This window comes from Hippocampus bargibanti, linkage group LG07 (genome assembly GCF_051943395.1).
Source record: "Hippocampus bargibanti isolate YZ-2025 linkage group LG07, ASM5194339v1, whole genome shotgun sequence".
Classification (NCBI taxonomy): Eukaryota; Metazoa; Chordata; class Actinopteri; order Syngnathiformes; family Syngnathidae; genus Hippocampus; species Hippocampus bargibanti.
The window spans coordinates 26,845,611-26,863,343 of NC_142740.1; the positions used below are offsets into that span (position 1 = coordinate 26,845,611).

Consider the following 17,733-nt stretch of genomic DNA (forward strand, 5'->3'; position numbering starts at 1 on the left):
CAATCATCCGGCATTGGCGAGGTGATCGCGAACCGTATAAATGCCCCGTGTCCGTGATCAGAGAATGACAGCGGGTGGAGAACGGCCGGGAGAGGCAGGCCCCCCGCTGTCAACTCGCAAGTGACAGGAGCAAAGAGGTGGTTTCGGTGTTTGAAAAAAAAAATTTCGAACAGGGTCCTGGAACGAATTATGGTGCACAACCGAGGTACCACTGCACGTACAAACATACATGCATACATTCATACATACATGCATACATCCATAAACATACATCCATACACATCCATACATACATATACATGCACACGTACATACACATATACACACATTACACACATTAATACATACATACATACATACATACATACATACATACATACATACATACATACATACATACATACATACATATACATGCACACATACATATATACATATACACACATACATACATACATACATACATACATATGCATACATATACACATATACATATACATATATATATATATATATAATTTATACAGCATATGCATGGAATAAACACACATCAATTAAAACAATTATTTAATGTCTAAAATCTAAATCTGCCACAACAATCCAATGGTTAATGTGTTTGTTACGTAGCAGGGACTGCAGGTTGTCAAATCAAATTGAAATGATACTGAAGGCTCTTTAATGTATTAAAGGCCTGCTCCATTTCCCCTCCTTGCGGCCCCCTTAAAATGGGAACACAGGAATGAGGTTAATCCCTCCTTCCTGTGCGCCACAATTAACACAAGCCTCTCGTCTGAGCACATTTAACGCCCCCGCTGGATCGAGCGTTTTCATTTTCACCCCGAAAAAAATAAAAAATAAAGTGCTGTGAGATCCTCCTGCGCCAGACAAAGACTTGCTGTTCTCATGTCGGATCATCATAAAAACAGTGCTTTAATCCGGGATATTAATCCCACCGTTACCGCCTACACCGACTGATTTCATTTTGGTGAGCGCATTTGGCACCCCATTGTGTCCTCCTTTTCATGCAAAACCGCAGTAGTTGGCAGGTATGAATTAGGATGTATTGTATTGTATTGTATTTTCACAGATTTTTGTGAAAGCACCTTTACCTCGGTTAGCACTGCGCAGCTCCAGCGATGGTCAACGTTCCGTTTCTCTCACCTAGTCCCACAATCCTTCATTCACACACTGGTTGTATATGCAGAACACCTTTCCAGTTCACTGTGGATGGAGGAAGAAGGAAAGGCGAGGTGAGGGGGGGCAGAAAAAGACACACTGAGGGGGTCTTGAAATTTTCTTGGGGGGGGACCACTGAAGGTATAATGTAGCCAAGTTCCCCGAGAGAGTGAGTTTGTGTTTTTTGTATTTGACATTTACAGAAGCGCCATTTATACGGCGTGACTGAGGATGTGGAATATATGAAGGTGATCTGTACGCGGGCCTTCGGGGTGATTTATTCGCGTGGCACCGTCACTTCCTGTCCAATGCCGGACACTAGAATGGATAGTCAGTGTGATGCCGTGTTATTGAGGGCTGAAGGCCTCAGGCGAGACTTTAAAAAAAAAAATCAACCAGGAGACATACTTTTTCAAATAGTGGCCTCTGCTGTAAAAGATGCAATACACCACAGGTGTCAAAGTTAAGGCACAGGGGCCAAATCTGACCCGCCTACTCATTTTATTCGGTCCGTAAAAGCAAATGAAACTTGCGTGTTAGATGCTATAGAACATTTTTTTGATGTTAGTTAGGAAACAAAAAAATGGTGTCGGTTGTCCGTTAATGTTTATCTAAATATGTTTAATCCTTGTATAAGTAACCTGTATTTGTTTGTACTAAAAAAATAAAGATTGAATAAAATATATGCTATATAAAGATATGTACATGTACAACTGGAGAAAATGTTCATATGTACTGTTGTTCGTAACTCGAATGTTTGTAAGTAGGGGAGCGTCTGTATGTCGTTATTAGAACATAAGCTGATTGTTTGTGAATACAATACAATACAATACAATAAAATACAATACAATACAAAACATATGATTTATATCGCACTTTAATAACAGCTGAAACTGGAACAAAGCGGTTAACATTGACAACGATCATATCGAGGTAATAAAGCAGTCACAAAGATAGTAGAAAGCACAAATAAAGCATTATGAGGTTACATAATGGTTCCTGCTGATATGTACAAGAAGAAAAACAGATCTATCACGCCTCAGTGCACCATAAAAACAAAACGATGATAAATGAAGCTATCAAAATCCATTTGCGTATGTTTCCGAGTATTACAGTGCGCAGGAAAGCAGCATGGAATCTGTTTTAAGATCCAAAACAGATTATGGAGACTCTCTACAAAGAAAAATGGGTCAGATGTCTTGATTGGGTAACATTCATAAGTTTTTGACATCAAAATGGGTTCCAAATGTATCAATTGAAATGTTGTGGCCTATACAACTTTTGGGGTATGTAAAGCTACAAACATTAAGTTACCGTGTGGTGAACTGTCACGATGTGGGCTAAAAATGTGGAAAGATGTTTGCTTTCGGATTTGAAAGGCTGAGAAAGCCACAATTCTCTTTCTGGATGTATTTAGTGGACGTCTTTGTGTTTTTAATGTGTGTGTGTGTGTGTGTGTGTGTGTGTGTGTGTGTGTGTGTGTGTGTGTGTGTGTGTGTGTGTGTGTGTGTGTGTGTGTGTGTGTGTGTCATTTCACAGTTTGTGCAATGTTAAATTGGAGCTGGCACTAACATGCGTTCCCATCATTGTGCCTCGTACCCCCGTAACCTCCCCCCTGCCTACCTCAATCAGTTTCCCCTCCTCCTCCATCTCTCTCTGGTGTCTGTTGTTATGAATGATGAAAAGAAGATGGCCTCCGCTGAGCGCTCGCAGGAGGTCAGAGGCAAAAAGAAAAAGGCGGTTCTGGTGCAGCGCCAATATACACAAAAAGTCATACGCGGCATTCCTCTTTGGGCTGAGGTTGAAGCCCAGTAATGAAAAATACAGGCCATCACCAGTGTATCTTAATAAAGAGACCCGGCGGAGAGTGCTCTGAAGTGCCATAAGAGCTTTGATAATGCTAACTCTAATGCTATATCTCTAACAGGCACATTTTTAACAATTGTGTATCTTAACAAGGAGCCCCGGCGGAGAGCGCTCAGAAGAGCCATAAGAGCTTTGCTAATGCTAGTGATAATGCTACATTTGTAACATTCACATTTTTAACAGTTATGTATCTTAATAAAGAGACCCGGCGGAGAGCGTTTGGAAGAGACATAAGAGCTTTGCTAATGCTAATACTAATGCTACATTCGTAACGGGCACAATTATAACAGCTGTATATCTTAATAAAGAGCCCCGGCGGAGAGTGCTCGAAAGAGCCATAAGAGCTTTGCTAATGCTAGCGCTAATGCTATATTTGTAACATTCACATTTTTAACAGTTATGTATCTTAACAAAGAGCCCCGGCGGAGTGCGATCGGATGAGCCATAAAAGCTTTGCTAATGCTAACGCTAATGCTATATTTGCAAACGGGCACATTTTTAACAGTTGTGTATATTAATAAAGAGCCCCCGGCGGAGAGCGCTTGGAAGAGCCATAAGAGCTTTGCTAATGCTAATGCTACATTTGTAACGGCCACATTTTTAACAAATGTGTATCTTAATAAAAAGCCCCGGCGTAGAGTGCTCAGAAGAGCCTTAAAAGCTTTGCTAATGCTAAATTGAATGCTACATTGGTAACGGTCACATTTTTAACAATTGTTCATCTTAATAAAAAGCGTAGGACGCTCGGAAGAGCCTTAAGAGCTTTGCTAAGGCTAAAGCCAATGCTACATTTGTAACGGGCACATTTTTAACAATTGTGCATCTTAATAAAGAGCCCCGGCGGAGAGCGCTCGGAAGATGCTAATGCTACATTTGTAACGGGCACATGTTTAACAGTTATGTATCTTAATAATGAGCCCCGGCGGACAGCGCTCGGAAGAGCCATATGAGCTTTGCTAAGGCTAACGCTAATGCTAATGCTACATTTGTAATGGCCACATTTTTAACAGTTGTGTATCTTAATGAAGAACCCCGGCGGAGAGTGTTTGGAAGAGATTTGCTAATGCTAGCGCAAATGCTTTTATGACGGCTGTGGGCCTAATGAAAATATACCACGGGCCGCATTTGGCCCCCGGGCCGGACTTTGGACATGTTTGGGATAAACCAACAAATCTATATCCTTGTTTTTTTTTCAACACAGCTAAAAAAACGAAAAGTTCAACTTCCCAAAACGTCATTTTTCAAAATTTTTCCGATGGCATGAGTGACGCGTCTGCTTCCCAAGAACGCTGAGCAGATCCTACCGGGATGAGACGACATCCCTTGGAATCAAGCGTCACGGTTTCTTGTGTAAGAGCTTTTGAGCAATGGAAGTAGAATTCCTGACGCGTGACTGGTACGGTCCGGACCAAAAGTGGTTTGTTTTCGTCAGTCAGCAACTACGGACGAGTGAGCGTTACTTTGTTAACAGTTTAAATACACATCGGACAGACGTGTCAGCTGACTCATATTTAGTTCGTAAACTTTGGCTTTGGTGACTGAACACCCTTGACTGTGTTCGAGGAACGTAACAGAGTCACTACAGGGAAAATCAACCAGACAAACTTCCTGGGGTAAAATATTGAGGCCGGGACATTAAATTTATGGTTTCCCTTCCATGGTCAATAAGGGATTGAAGTCCGAAGTAGGTTTTAAGGGTGAAAAATTGGTTAAAGGTAGGGTTACAAGCCAGGGTTCCATCCATCCATCCATCCATCCATCTTCTGCCGCTTTTCAGGGGTCAGGTCACGGGAGCAGTAGCTTCAGTACGGAAGCCCAGACTTCCTTTTCCCCAGCCACTTCTTCCAGCTTGTCCTGGCATATTCCAGGCCAGCTGGGAGACATAGTCTTTCCAGCATCTTCTGCCAGTGGGACATGGCCGGAACACCTCATCAGAGAGGCATCCAGGAGGCATCCTAATCAGATGCCCGAGCCAACTCATCTGGCTCATTTCTATGTGGAGGAGAAGCGGCTCGACTCTGAGCGGCTCATCTGGCTCATTTCTATGTGGAGGACAAGCGGCTCGACTCTCTCACCTTAACCCCATTATTAAAAACCCTAACATAAGTACAGATGAAGGCTGAAGAAACCTTCTCATCGATTAATTAAGGTATATTTTGTGTAGTTTTAAGGCTTAGAAAATTAGAAAATAATGTTTTATGGGGACCTGGGAACGGATTATTCTCATTTTAATGGTTTCCTATGGGAAATTAATTTTTGGGATACACACTTTTTGCCTTACACACCCTGTCTGGGAACCAATTAAGTTCGTAAGCCAAGCTATCACCGTATAAAGACGAATTTAAATCCCTACTTTGAAGCACCAATCCCACAATGTCAAATTAGGGTTTGAAAAAAACGAAGCTAGTCATTCCAATCACGGCTACCATTTGAAAGTCGGCTTTTCAAAAAATAATTTGGGTTCCAAGCGAAAGCAGACGTTATATTCCGGTGACATCTCACACTCTCGACGCCATCTGCTTAGCGCCTTACTGATTCTTAAATCTTGGATTTCCACCTGCGCTTTTCCGGCGTTCGTCACGGTGATGATTGATGATTTTGGAGGCTTCCTCAAAGAAATGCGAGCTGGGGGTTGTTTCAAGCAGATGTTGTTTGTTTTCATCAAATCTGGGGAGGAGTGGGATTTCATGTTGTGCAACGGAGAGGAACAAAAAGGAATATCATCACGTCTTTTATTGTGGTTATTACAAAGCCAAAGCTTGTTTGGCTGCTCGGAGCGCAATGTTAGTTCGGCGTTAAAAGGGTTTCAATCAGGAATAGCTTTTCAAAGTCGGGTTTTGAAAGTGGGTTGGGATTTCAAAGTAGGATTGCTCCTATCTGGTTTAAGGTTTCTAATTTTTTGAATCAGAATTAAGATTTGATCAACCGGGTGTCATTTTTGTCTTGCATTGACTGAAATTGATGTTAAAGCGCCTTCGGACTTTTGTATTGTCAAGGTCATGTGACCAAATCCAGAAAACAGGTTATCTGTGTCTACTTATCCAACAAGCATCTGGACCTAATTTTCACTTTTAGCTTTTCACCGTGCACAAATGATGTCGTGATGCGCATTTATTCTGGTCCAGTGGTTCTTAATCTTGTTGGAGGCACCGAACGCCACCAGTTTTATATGCTCATTCACCGAACCCTTTTTCCAATACTAACTGCAGACAAGACTGAGGGGTGGACCTCTGTGGCGGAGGATCCACCGAACCCCTGAGACCGACTCACCCAACCCCTAGGGTTCGACCGAACCCAGGAAGAACCACTGTTCTGGTCCAATAATGTTTTGCATAAATGGAGAAAATATAGACTGGATTGCGTTTTGTGGAACTGTCGCGGCTTGGAATTGAAGCGGAATTACTATACATGGGATAGGAGATGTGAAACAATCTCTTTTCATCAATGGATGCTACAGCTTTTTGTTTGCTTTCAAGATTTAGCTTGTAGCAAACGCGCACATTCCACCATGACGTCCCTGATCCACTGGTGAAAACGAGGCTTTGATCCTCTCCCGTTTCATCGAGAACTGCTTCATGCAACAAAGGGGATGCAGAAAGTGCTTAAAATTGAATGACTGTCTGTGTCTTTTGTGTCACATTGTTATTTTATTCTTTGTTTTTGACCTCAAGATAGCGCAGCGAGAGTGGCTGCCTTTACAGCTGCTCCTATATTTGTTTTTGCAACTGTGAAATGTACATTTCTCCACTGTGACACAAATAAAGGCTTATCTAATCTAATGTAATCTTTTTATGACATTTCCCTGTATCTTATTTCTTTATTTACGTTTGCTTTGTTGGTTGGGGTTTGGGTTGAGGTTAATCAACGTATAAACCCATCTCGATTACGACTATCCCCAGTGTGAGTTGATTTATGGGCTCGGGGCTGATTTGTGTGTGCATCATACCTTGGTTGTGTTCCTGGGACTGCAAGATCCTCGTGCAAAAAGTCCTCCCAGGACCATTTAGGTCGGAGTGTTTCTTTTGGACTCTCCCCACCATTGTGGTGATGTAACAACCGCAGTCTTTTCTGGTTTGCACAAACATAAATCAGACTCAATATCGGGGAAGAAAGAATACAACTCCCCTGATGTTCCTATGGAGGATTTATCTATCTCTCCAACGTGTGGGGAGCGTGGGGGTTAGTGGGCTGTTTTTTTGGACAGGGGGCTGGGGTTTCATTTTCTTGTCGAGATAAAGAAAGATGTGAGAGTACAGAGGCTAAAGGTCTGTAGATAGCCTTCAAGTTTGGGGTGGGGTGCCATGATGGATGCAGCTGGGTTGTCTTTTGCGCTCTCCATGTCAGGAATATAAAACAGGCCAAAAATTGGACGCGGTGCTTCTGCGTTCTGAAAAGTCTTGCTCGATGAAAATAAGAGTTTAGGACAGAAAGGGACGGGGCATGGAGGCGGCTTGAGATTCACATCGCGTTATTTATGTTTTCCTTCTAATTTCGCCATCAACACGGATCAACATGAAGTTTTCAGACCAAACAAAGTACCGCAAAATGCATTGTGTGTCGCTTTCTCGGTCAGGGGCGTTCCTGCCGTGACGTCACGTGGGGATCGTCATCAACTCGAAAACAAGACTTCCTGAATATTCCTCGCGAGTCTTAAAACGTAAACTCGGTTGTCCTTTAAGCAGTAATCAAAAGTAAGAACAAATTTGCTAATCTTTGGGACGGCACATAATGGAACTGACTGCGAATGCCCTAACAGCTGAGGTAGGGTTTCAAAATCTGGTTTTAAACCAGGGAGAGCCTTTCAAATGAAGGTTTCAAGTGGGATTGGTGCTTCAAAGTAGGGATTTAAATTAGTGTTTGAATTATAAATGTTTTTTTTTAAGCAAAAAAGATAAGCATTTCAAAATAGGGTTTCAAGCAATGTTAGTGTTTCAAAGTAGGGTTAGGGTTTCAAGGCAGAGTTTCAATCCTGAATCGCATCCGAGGCTTATCATCATTGGGGTTCCAGACAGGTTTGGAGCTCCAAGTTCGGGTTTCAAGGCAGCATGTAGTTTCAAGATTGGGTTCGGGTTTAAAATTAGGGTTTTAAGAAGGATGAAGGTTTTAAATCTGGTTTCTTCAAATTATGGTTTCAAGACAAGGATTCAATTAGATGTTTCACAATCAGGGTTTTACTTGTGGTAGGGGTTTAAATTATGGGTTTCAAATGGAGTTAGGGCTATGAGATTTGGTTTCAAATTTGAGTCTGTAGAACAGGTTCAGGTTTTAAATCAGCATTTTAAGCAACATTTAGAATAGTTTTGAAGATAGGGTTTTAAGAGTGGGATTGTAGCTGAGGCAAGATTTAAAGGGAGGGTTTGACGTGGATGAGCTTCTGAACGCGGTGTGTATCCTGTCAAGAAGCCTTCCAATATTCTGATGACTTCTCAAATAAAGGTCAAAACACGACTTGAAGGTCAGGTTGATATTGAGGCCCTGTCAGGATCATGAATAACGAGGAAGGCGGGTAACCTAACGAAATGTCACCAATCCACCAAATCCAATGATGTTGTCAGTTTGTTCTTTTTAATTACCAGGTGTGATGGTGGACTTGTCAAAGTTCAGGCCCAACACTGCTGTGATGGAACATTCCAGTCCTTGATCATTATTTGGGGGCGGGTTGGGGATAATTGGTCGCTGTGAAGTTCCTGGAAAAATACAGATATGGGAGAGCTGAGATCATTGCAGGGTGAAAGTGAAGTTAGGGCTTGAAACAAGTAATCTTAAATTATGGATTTAAGACAGGATGTGGATTTCAAATCAGGGTTCGAAGATACCATCCATTCATGTTCCGATTTGCTATCGTCAAGGTATCAAGCCATCCATCCATTTTCCAGACGACTTTATCCTCATTAGGGTCCCGGCAGGTGCTGGAGCCTATCCCAGCCGTCTTCGGGCACTAGACGGGGCACACGCTGAACTGGTTGCCAGCCAATCGCAGGGCACACAGAGACAAACAACCGTCCACGCTCACACTCATACCTAGGGACTATTTGGAGTGTTCAATCAGACTTCCGTGCATGCTTTTGCAATATGGGAGGCAACCGGAGGACCCGGAGAAAACCCACGCAGGCCCGGGGAGAACATGCAAACTCCACACAGGGAGGCTGGGCCAGGTCTTGAACTCACAGCCTCTGCACTATGTAGTCGGCGTGCTAACCACTCGACTACCGGGCCGCCCTCTGTCAAGATATGTCAGTTTTAAATTAGGGTTTCAAGACATGGATAGGAATTCAAAGTGTTGGCATGACATCATTGGGGTTCCAGACTATTTTGTGGCTTCAAGTTAGGGTTTCAAGGCATCATGTGGTTTCAAGATTGGATTGAGGTTTTCAATTCGGGTTTTAAGGAGGAAGGTTTTAAACCTGGTTTCAAGACAGCCGGGGGTTTGAAATTTAGGGTTCCAAGCCAGAGTTTGGGTAACTAAGTAGGGCTTGTAGCAGGGGTAGGATTTTCATCCTTTCAACTGCACATCTGATCAGATTGGGGTTTTCAATTAGTGTTTTAAGAAGGATGAAGGTTTTAAAACTGGTTCCAAGACAGGTTTAGGTTAAAAAATTTGGGGTTCCAAGCCAGAGTTTCAGTAAGAAAATAGAGCTTGTAGCAGAGATTGGATTGGATTGGATATGCCTTTATTAGTCTCACAGTGGAGAAATTTACATTTCACAGCAGCAAAGCAAGGCAGATAGGGTTTTAACCCTTTCAGCTGGACATCTGATCAGGTTGCATGAAATCGGAATTATAGAATTGAAGACGATGATCAGAATCAGAATCATCTTTATTGCCAAGTATGTAGAACACACAAGGAATTTGTCTCCGGTAGAACACGCTGCACTAGTATCATCATTAAAAACATTGCAAAGAAGCACTACACAGTTAAATTTGGGTTACTATTTAGAGAGTTAATGGCAATGGGGGGAAGAAGCTGTTTAAATGTCTGCTGGATTTGGTGCGCATGAATCGGTAGCGCTTGCCTGAGGGAAGTCGCTGGAAAAGGTGGTGAGCAAGGTGCGGAGGGTCCAGTAGGATTTTTCACGCCCTTGTTTCAATTCTTGCAGTATGGGTAGAGTGTACAAACGTGAATCATATGGGACCCAAAAAAAATGTGCCGTGAATCCGGTTCAATGGGCAATGACGCTCATCACTTTGACAATCAATTACATGTGAGAAAGAAACACAGAGGGGAAGTCACGTTCACTTTTTCCCGTCTCTAACTCGGAATTTCCTTTGTTGTGGGAGATGAAAAGCACGTTTGAACAATTCCAATCATGAGAATGAGTCTGATTGCGGTGCGCTCTTTGAACAGGGCCAACATTCACTGGCACGCTGGGGAAACTTGGTGGAAACGAATGAATGTGCTTCTGACTAAACCAGGAAATGAATGAAACGCACGCTCCCCAGGTCTTGTTGATTAACACATGGAAAATTTTGCGCGACTAACCGGCATCTGTGGAAAAACAAAATGAGTGCTTTCATTTCCTTGCATTAAAAAAATACTGTGTATATATATATATATATATTGGTTTTGTAATCTTTATGCATACTTATGATGCATAATTTCATCCTTTACCTGGAGAGCCGTCTTTGATTATTTGTGAAGCTACTGCTTGTAAAGCACACATGGGTATTTTTTTATCATGTCGTCAAATGTTTATACATACATAATTTAAAATCTTCAAATAATAACAATGACAAGAACTCATGTCAAAGTTTACCTTCGGTCGCATTAAAAAAAGGCGGTGTCAAAAACAGTAAAAAGAAAAAAAACAAATGTTTGTGGGATGACTCACCTTAAAAAAAACATAAATAAATACTAACAAACTGAATCAATATGTATTGTATTAAATAAATAAATGAATAAATAAATAACATTGAATCAAATCAATATGTATTGCATTAAATAAATAAATAAATAAATAAATAAATACACACCCAAATAAATAAATAAATATGTATTGTATTGAATAAATGAATGAATGGAAAAAAATGTTTGTGGGATGGCTCCCATTAAAAAACTAAATAAATACTAACAAACTAAATCAATATGTATAGCATTAAATAAATAAATACATAAATAAATAAATAAATAAGTATTGTATTGTATTACATAAAAAAGATAAATACATAAATAAAAAACAAATAATCAGATTAATGAATTAGATTAAATAATTACATTAATTATTTTGTTTGTTTTTATTCAATCAAATTAAAATAAAAAAATACTGACATTTACCATCTGCTACGTTTAGTGACTTAAAGGCCATATTCTAAAAAAATACAAATCTGAAGAATCATAAAAGACTCAATGACGATGACTTGTGTTGATCCAAAAATTCCAAAGACTCGTTTGGAAAATGGACGGCTGAGATTGTGCCTGTCTGCAAAGAAACATGCCAATATTTGACATCTGCTAGTTTTAGTTTTTCATGGATTTTGTGCTTGAAAAATAAGAAACTAAAAAAAATGCCAGCGGGTTTCTCGGCTCATGGATGAAAGAAAATAAAAGCTTCAGTGACCATTGTGAAGCACGTATGGAATTTTGGGATCTTCCACTTGATGTCAGTCCTAGTTAAAAAAAAAAATTGGCATGGACGATTAGTCGTCAAAACGGGAATGACAACCATCTAACATTTATGACAAACCCATGGACATATTTTTATCTGCTCTGCCCATTTTATGAGCTCTATAAATATTTCATTTCAGAACATTGCCGCACTGATCTAATTGAAAGCACTTGGGATGCATTTTTGGCACTTTTTCCCCCCGCTGCAGTTGTGACGGCATCAAGTCTATAGACTGAAGACGCGGCGGCCCGGGATAAAATGCCTTTACTGCGTCGTGTGCGATGATCCCGTCGGATTAACTGCGCCGCTGTCACTTTAAATCCTGATTCGTCGCCAGGGATATGACTGCACGACATAAACAAAACAAAAATCTCCAAAAATTAGCGCCGGCGGGGGTTGAAAAGCCCGCACACTTTGAACCAAAGTCATAAGTCCCGAAAAGCACGCTAGCCCTGCTGAACACCACATCACACAAATGGTTGACAGGCCCAAAGCTCTGGAGAATGTTGGTCCGGGGATGGGGGGCTTGTGTGTCGCATGAAACACAACAACAGTGGAAGCAAAAAGAGCACATGGCTTGAAGGCTGCTTTCAGTTGCTTGTGATGACAGACGCAGAAACCACTTTAAAAGGAACGTGACGGTCATGTAGGGGGGCAAGAGTTGGGGTGGGGGGGGTCTTAAACAGTGGGTCCAGGGATGCCCCGTTGAGTATTATGTTTTCTATTCACATCTTGAAGGCTGATCATAACGCGACACCGATAGATGTCACCAGCTCTGTGGTGTTTTGCATTGTTTGCTAGCATCAAACATGGCGGCCTTTCCTATGTCAAAGCAAAATGTGTCGTGTATTTCTTCGTTCTGTTTACTTTTCACCGTAAACACTTTTTCAGCCATGTTTTCTTCCACCATTAGCTTAGATTCGCCATTAGCTTGCCTAACGGTCCTTGTCACTAGCCCATCTATAGCGTTTTTCATTTTTAGCTAGCATCAAACAGAGTGACTTTTCCAAAGTTCATACTGTATATGTTTTCTTCATCCATTAGCTTACACAAGCTAATGGCGAACATAAGCTAATGGCAGACAGCGGTCCTTGTCGCTAGCCCATCTGTAGCATTTTTCCTTTTTAGCTAGCATCAAACAGAGTGACTTAGCTAGCATTAAACAGTGAGTTTTTTAATTTTTTTAGCTAGCAACAGAGTGACTTAGGTGGCATTAAACATAGTCATTTTTCTTTTTTCATTTTTAGCTAGCATCAAACGGAGTGACTTTTCATTTTTTTCTTGTTAGCTAGCATCATACAAAGTGACTTTTCCAAAGGCAAAGCTATGCGTTTTCTTCTTTTTGTATCATTCTTTGTTCTGTTTACTTCAATGATAAAGAGCCAATCGTCACTTCTGCATAAATCTCGAGTGGATGACATGTTCTCTTCCATCATTAGCTTAGGCAAGCTAATGGTGAACCTAAGCTAATGTTTCTAATTTCTTCTTTTCGTGTCATTTTTTGTTCCGTTTACTTAGATCGTAAAACACCCAAGTGCCATTTTCTCATCAGCGTTTTATGGATGACTGAATTGTTTTCCTTGGTTCCGCCATTAATTTAGGGCAAGCTCAGCAATATCTTTGAATTGCACAAACAAATGAAAGATCGCTTTGTTTTTGATAAGTTATTGGGACGAGGGGAAGACTCCACCCGACCTAAATCACGGTGAAAACGAAGCATCTACGCACTTCCTGCCTCACAACACACACACACACACACACACACACACACACACACACACACACACACATATTAGGTGAAAGTGTGTGAGCGCAGGAACAAGGAGTGCCAGAAACAATAGACTCATAAGCTTGTTATTTAGAGCCCGAGCGATGATGAGACGACCTACGGAGGCTATCGGGGATGGCGCTTCCTGGCACTACAGCGGCGTTTGATGGGCGTGTAACTGGCAGCTTCCTCTTCCTCCGCCCTTTCCTCTTTCCTCCTTCCTGATGGCTTCCTTCTTGTGTCTGCTCAGGTTGTTTCAGATTTTCCTGTGATGGGAAGCAAAGTAGTGAAGAAATACTTTACTCGTGCTTTTTAGTAGGTGCTTCCCCTCTTCCTGAATTTAGAAGAGGGAAGAGGCCATTGCATGACAAAGGGATATTTTTTTGTGCTTTAATGTGTGTGTGTTCTAAAACTAGTTCTCTAAACCTATTAGAAAGTGTGGTCTTCACGCCATATCTTGGTTTACCCGGACCTCACAAAAACGTTAAAACAGGAATGTGTGTGTGTGTGTGTGTTCTAACACTAGTCCTCTGTGTGTGTGTGTGTGTGTGTGTGTGTGTGTGTGTGTGTGTGTGTGTGTGTGTGTGTGTGTGTGTGTGTGTGTGTGTGTGTGTGCGTGCGTAATCTAACATTAGTTCTTCTCTAAACTTATTAGAGAGGTAGGTCCTCACTCCTTATCTGGAGTGACTCGGACCTCACAATGAAGTTGAAACAGGAATGTGTGTGTGTGTGTGTGTGTGTGTGTGTGTGTGTGTGTGTGTGTGTGTGTGTGTGTGTGTGTGTATAGAGCAGGCATGGGCAAACTACGGCCCGCGGGCCACATACGGCCCGTTAGGCTTTTCAATCCGGCCCGCCGATCTTGCCCAAATTATAGTACAAACAGTGACTAAAACTCATGACAAAAAGCTAGCGAACAACAGGGCAGATAACTGAAAAGTTGCCTGCCGCATTTTTCCCAGCTTGAAGCAAAATGAGACCAATCCCAATAAGAAACATTGTCACAAAGTATAAAGTTTTTTTTTTAATCAAGAATGCACCAACTTCAAATGCTACCTTGCTTAATTTACATCAAATGCGCATGGCTGTAAATTTTGCTACAGTAGTCGATTGTCATTGTGGTGCACAATGCAACGTTTGCATTGATTCCTACGAGCCATTAAGCCCCTTTCATAAGTCTCACGTACACTTTACAGTCACGGTTTAATGTAAATTTACGTTTTGTAGCGTCACATATGTTGTTAGCTTCTTTTGAATCTTTCTTCTAGTTTGAGGTTCTGTGCATCTATTTTGGAAAATGACATGCAATTGCACGACTTTGTAACGCTTGCGAAAGTCCGGAAGAAAGAAGCAGGCTTCTGATTGGCTGCCGAGCCGAGTATGCAAATTTCAACTGCAGGTAGTCTATGTTTGTGTGCTCGGCGACGGTACTCGTGTATTGTTTGCGCGTGATGGCGAGAGCGTCAGTGAGGAGTTTGTTGAGCGCGCGGTCAGGACAAACCATCTATGATTTTGCGGAATTTAACACAAGTAGGTATTATTGAGCTTGAATATTTCGTTGTGTAATAATATGTTTTGAATGTTGAAAGTGATTCCATTTTTCAATAAATGTTGATTTCTTTGCCCCTTTGATGGAAACTTAAAAACAGACGCAATCTTGATAAATCACAGTGCATATGTTATTTTAATCTATTTCCATTTCCTCCTCCAAGTATCTGCGAAATAGTCTGTAAATGCCATATCTTGCATATTCCTTGAGACAAATTTATTAACTGATCAGGGATATTTTTCACATTTGAAAGACAGTTAATAAATTGGGTTGTAGTGTTTTTACTGTGCTATGAGGTTTGTACATACTACATTTTAAGGACAACCGGCACCATTTTTTTTTTTTTTTTTGTTTCCCACTGACATCAGAAAAACGTTCATAGCATCTAAAATACCCAAATCAGGCAGGCTGATATTTTTACTTAAATGAAAAACACCAATAAAAATGACTTCAAAATGAATCCGGAAATGGTCAGTTTGAGAAGGTCCCACCCCTCTGTTCGTGACGTCACGCCAAGACGTCTTGCCTTGCTCGAGAATCAAAACAATGGCTTCAGATTCGGAGAAGATGTTTTCTTGTTCGTGTTCTTCTGAAGAGGAAAGCATAAATGTTTGCAATTGATTCAAGGAGTCCTCCCATATCAATTCGAGCCGTCAATGACAGCAATGTAGCACCCGGAAAAAGCAGAAGATTGCGCCCAAGCTCCGTTGGAAATGGGCTGATTTGTCAGCTGGGAATTTGTGTCAGCGAATATCAAATAGTTGTCTTGGTGCAACACACAACGATTCACCATGGCGTTATTTATGTGTTTTCCTTCTAATTTTGCCATCAACACGGATCAACATGAAGTTTTCAGACCAAACAAAGTATCGCAAAATGCATTGTGTGTCGCTTTCTCGGTCAGGGGCGGTCCAAACGTGACGTCACATGGGGATCGTCATCAACTCCAAAACAAGACTTCATATATTCAGCGCAAGTCTTAAAACGTAAACTATAGCTATATGCTGTGGAATCTTTGTAAAATACGCTCAGTCGAAGTCATTTGAAGTGATTTTATAAATTATGGACATAACTTGTTCGGAGTATTTCCGGCCCAAACACTCCCTCCAAATGCTCCTGGCCCGGCCCTTCTGTCAAATTTTAGAACCCAATGCGGCCCGCGAGTCAAAAAGTTTGCCCACCCCTGGTATAGAGGGTATTAGTTGGATGTGTAGTTTATCTCCATCACTGTTGCAGTAGTAAGAATGAACATGGAGCCCCCTCCCAATGGCGGCCATCTTTGGGCTGACCCATATTGGTGTTGCCAAAATTTTGTAGCATGCTGAGTGAAATACTGAATACATACCTATTTCCAACTGTTGAAATAGAGAAAATATTATTTTTGGGGAGGTTTGTGTGTGTGCAATATTGATGTCAAAAACATCCACTGGGGTATTTTCCCCTCCCTTTATGATACTGTTGTTAATTGTCAAAACACAAGGGAATATAAATATACTGTAAATGTTTTTTCGTGAGTACCAATGATCAAAACCAAAGATGCAATAAAACAAGACGGAAATGCATATGGGAAAGACATTTCCGCCTCTTTAAGTGTCCAGCCGGATTAAAATTTGAAAACAAACTCTTTGGCAAAGATGTTTTTTTTTTTTCTTCAGTCGATGAGTTGGTTGCCAGCGTCCACTGGAATCATCCTGATGCAGGATTTACAACCCCACTCACTCACCGTTAATGTGCTCATCCATCTCTCTGCAAGCCATTGTAAACATTTACAACACACATTTGACTTTCCACTAAGTATCCAACAGGGAATACAGTCAATGCATTCCAGATAGTCACGCATGGCGTAGTGCTTCATTGACCGCGGGGGTCCGTGCAGGCGCTATGGGTTCCGTTTTCCCCCCTTTGCGACGGTGTGAATGCGTGTCAATCTCTATATGTGCCGTGCCACAGTTATTCTATTATCCAGGCTAGAAAAAGGATGGACAGCTGGATTTTTGCATTCGAGATGTGAAAAAAAATGTACTCAATTTTGTCTCTAAAAGACCCCGTAAAGGCAATTCATTGATTTATGTAACAGGGTTAACTCATTCACTGCCATTCATGAATTTATTCGGGAATTATAAATAAGACGGAGAGCAAATTTGTTCGGGTTTTGTTTTTTCATGCTAGGGTGCCGATAAAGCGCTGGCCATGGCCTCTGACAATGTTTTTCCCTTGCGCTTTGTTCCAGCTTCAGCTCTTTTTAAAGCACTATACAAACCAATATGTATTCCATTGTATTTTGGACAGCTGCCCTCATTTCAAGCTCATATAACTCCAGACACATATCATTTAGAAATTAACATTTTTTTGTCTGATGAAAGAAGAGAGTCTAAGGTTTCTTACGCTGTATTGAATGTTTATGTAGTCATGAAACTCGATATTCTGTGGGTCCTGGAATTCGAGTGACAATGACAAAAACCCTAAGCACTGGAGTGGACTCATTTTTGCCTCTCTGGCACACACACACACACACAGACAAAGACACACACACACACACACACACACACACACACACACACACACACACACACACACACACACACACACACACACACACACACACACACGCATGCATGCACACACACGCATGCACGCACACACACACACCAAACCACCCCCCCAAGCCCCAACCACAAAACTCCACTAACATTCCAGCTGATTTATTCACGACAGACCGCAATACGTATGATATTGAATCTGATGTGTTGCAATGTGGCTGTTGTGAAATGTCC

General features: G+C 41.4%; 2 long non-coding RNA genes across 2 annotated transcripts in view; one reads left to right on the plus strand and one right to left on the minus strand.

Moving 5' to 3' along the window:
- LOC148896013 (uncharacterized) overlaps window positions 1–17,733 on the plus strand; it is a 50,586-nt gene that overhangs the window by 696 nt on the left and 32,157 nt on the right. The window lies entirely within an intron of this gene.
- On the minus strand, window positions 1,066–13,812 carry LOC148896014 (uncharacterized). Its single transcript, XR_016115465.1, has 4 exons — window positions 13,535–13,812; window positions 8,616–8,729; window positions 6,989–7,110; window positions 1,066–1,221 (listed from the first exon to the last, which is right to left on the minus strand). It is a non-coding gene; the product is annotated as an uncharacterized LOC148896014 (long non-coding RNA).